This window comes from Mirounga leonina, unplaced genomic scaffold (assembly GCF_011800145.1).
Source record: "Mirounga leonina isolate KUSES-001 unplaced genomic scaffold, KU_Mleo_1.0 Mir_101609, whole genome shotgun sequence".
Classification (NCBI taxonomy): domain Eukaryota; kingdom Metazoa; phylum Chordata; class Mammalia; order Carnivora; family Phocidae; genus Mirounga; species Mirounga leonina.
Window position 1 is genome coordinate 7,607,393 of NW_023270164.1, and position 3,134 is coordinate 7,610,526.

Genomic DNA, 3,134 nt, shown 5'->3' on the forward strand with positions numbered 1-3,134 from the left:
TGTGTGTTTTAAACAAACCAGCATCAAACATCTTGGCCGTATGGTAAAATATGACCAATAAAAATGTTTATAAACTGTAGCTTTTTCCTCTCAGGATAGAAGTGGTTTACAGGAAAGGAGATATTCGAGTCTTAGATGAGATCAGGGCTTAGCTGTGCTGATCCTGCATGAAGGGGGGTCAGAGGCTTGAGTCTGGGTCCCTTAACAAGATGGATGGAATCCTAGTTGTAGCATCCACAACACTGATGAGATCCTCCACTGATTACTCCCCTTGACCAGAACTGAGCCAGGCCTTTTTTGTTTCTCTCTCTCTGGAGTAGAGGTCTACTCCATTTTTCTTCTTAAAAAATAGAATTTAATAATAAAAATAAGAACAATTATTTGGCTATGGCATAATGACCAGCACAAAGTTAATTCTGATTCCACGGTATAGTTTAAGCCAAAATATGCTCCCTTTCTGAACTCTCAATATGGCTAAAATGACTTTTTCTTCTTTTTTCCCCAAAAGCAGAAAATCATAACCATATTCTACAAGGAAATATCTAAAACTCTATCTGAAACTTGCCTTGTTTTTTCTTAGTCTTCAAGATTAGCTAATACTGGCAGAATTTTAGATCTTTGACTATAAGTCAAACTGAAACAAGCATTACAAAATAGGTATTAAAATAAGCAGAGAAGAAAGAGAAAGTCATTATACTGGAGGATGAAGATGCATGTTTCACAGAGGAGCTGTGAAACATGCATCAGGAAATCAGCTGATTCATAGACTATCCAAAATATTTTGATAAAGAGAGAAAGAAGAAAAGATCAGGTCGAAGTGAAGGCATGCCAGTGTTATTGTGTTTGAGGTATGTTTGGGGAACAAGGAATGGTTTAATGTGGCCATGACATATGATTGGGAGTAGCTGGACACCAGGCCGATGAAATATTTTTAAACTAATTCCTAAGCATTACTAGTGGGAATCAGAGAGTATCAGGAGGTAAATCGTCAGTGTATATAAATACAGCCAGACCACTTCATTGATCTGTATCTACAAAACCTGCCAAATCAGAAACAGAATCTTTTCTCTCCCAGACTTATTTCATTCTGAATCCCAGTCAGGGGAATGGTAATAATCATTATTGGCTCAACTGCTTTAGACCCAAAGTAACAGATATCTATTGTTTTAAATAACCCTGCAACACAATTTCTCTCCCCTGGCCAAAAAAATAAATCTGTAGATCAGCTGGATGGTTCTTCCTATCTGGGCTAAGCTAAGATGATCACCATGTGGAAACGCTCATGTATCAGTGGTTAGTAGGCAGAGCAGCTAGGCACTGGCTGGTCTGTGATGGCCTTGCTTGAGATGGCTTTCCTCCTTGTGGCCGCTCATGTCCCCAAAGGCTGGTCCAGTGTTGTTCACGTAGATCTCCAGGGTCCGAGAGAGCAAGGAGAAGTACACCGGACCTTATGAAGCCTAGGCTTGGAACTGCAACACTACAGGGCTAGTCCAGTTTCATGGGATGGGGATACAAACACCACCTTTGATGGTGTCAGGTTGCAAAGGGAATGGATTCAGGGGAGCATGGACAGTTGTGCCATTTTTGTAATCAATCTACCTTGGAATAGGAAGCTTAAAAATTGGAAAGCAGTTGTCAGGTTAAGGGAGTGTCTCCTAGGTTGGAAAGAATTAAAGTGTTGTTTGGTAGTGATGCATTGCATCCAGTTGTGTCTTTGTTTTTGTTTTTTCTTCCACACTGACATCTTGCAAAATTAAAGATCACAAACTTAACTAGATCAAGAGCCAAAAGTTATACTGGAGTTAGAATCTTGTTTTAAAAAAGAAATTCACTTCTTTAAGTCTAGCCCAAAGCATATAGTGAGATAATCCCTTATCCATGAAAAAAAAAAAAAAAAAAAAAACAGTTTTAGGAAGAGCTGAGATTTCATGAAGAAATATACAAAACTTATTTTCAATCTTGATTTGAACCAATTCAACTGGAAGTCCTAATTTCATAAATGTCAGTTTGGATACAAAGCAAAGTTTTGTAGCTTGTAATTACGCAACAAGTGGCGAGATAGAAAAGATACTATCTTCTCTTTGCCCTTGGCGTGTCACTGAAGATCCTGGTGTTGCCATGGGCTGTACACTGCCCAATGTTACCGGTATTGTTAAGAACAAGTCATTCATCCAAAGCCTCACTCCTGCAGAGGTGTCCCTGATGCCAAGATCTGCAACCAGATGAATAGGAGCTGCTCCCCTCTGAAGCCCTGGAGGCTGTCCGTATTTGTGTCGACAAGTACGGGATGAAAACCTGTGACAAAGATGGTTTTCACATCTGAGTGGTGGCTCTACCCCTCTCACTTCATCCTTATCAACAAGATGTCCTATGTTGGTTCCAGACAGGTATGCAGGGTGCCTTTGGAAAGTCCCAGGGCACAGTGGCCAGGGTCCACATTGGCCAAGTCATCATGTCCATCTGTCCCAAGCTGTAGAACAAGGAGCATGTGACTGAGGTCTTACACAGGGCCAAGTTCAAGTTCCCTGGCTGCCAGAAGATCCACATTTCCAAGAAGTGGGGCTTAACTAAGTTTGATGCAGATGAATTTGAAGACACGGTGGCTGAAAAGTGGCTCTTCCCAGAAGGCTGTGGGGTCAAATACATCCTTAATCGTGGCCCCCTGCACAAATGGCAGTCTCTGCACTCATGAGAAACTTGGCACTGCCCCCTCCTTATTCATGGCCACCAATAAATCCTACTTCCTGTCTAACAGAGAGAGAGACAGACAGAGACAGAGAGAGAGAGAGACTAGCTTCTCAGGAAAACCACATTTCCTTCTTGTGGGGGAGGGGGAAGTGAACTTATATTGCCTCCTGATGGCAAATAACTTAAATTGCAAAGACCAGCCTAAAGACCTATTACCGTCATAAGCTTTGTAGCCTGTTTAACTTTGTTTTCAGTATGTGTTTGCCTAATAAATCCTAATTTTGATCAAGGAATAGCCCAGACTCAGTTTTTCCAAATAACCACTGGTAGAGATGCAATGAACACTGTTCCAAGAGTACAAGGAATGGAGAAAGTGGGCTTACAATTGTGGTGTTAATGTTATATGCTCTTGATTTTTCTGCACCCTGATTTCCTCAACTGCTAAA

The 3,134-nt window shown here is 41.1% G+C and overlaps 1 pseudogene; it reads left to right on the forward strand.

Annotated features, from left to right (window-relative positions):
* The first annotated feature begins 395 nt into the window (after nt 1-395).
* Nucleotides 396-2,692, forward strand: LOC118008680 (annotated as a pseudogene).
* The last annotated feature ends 442 nt before the right edge of the window (nt 2,693-3,134 follow it).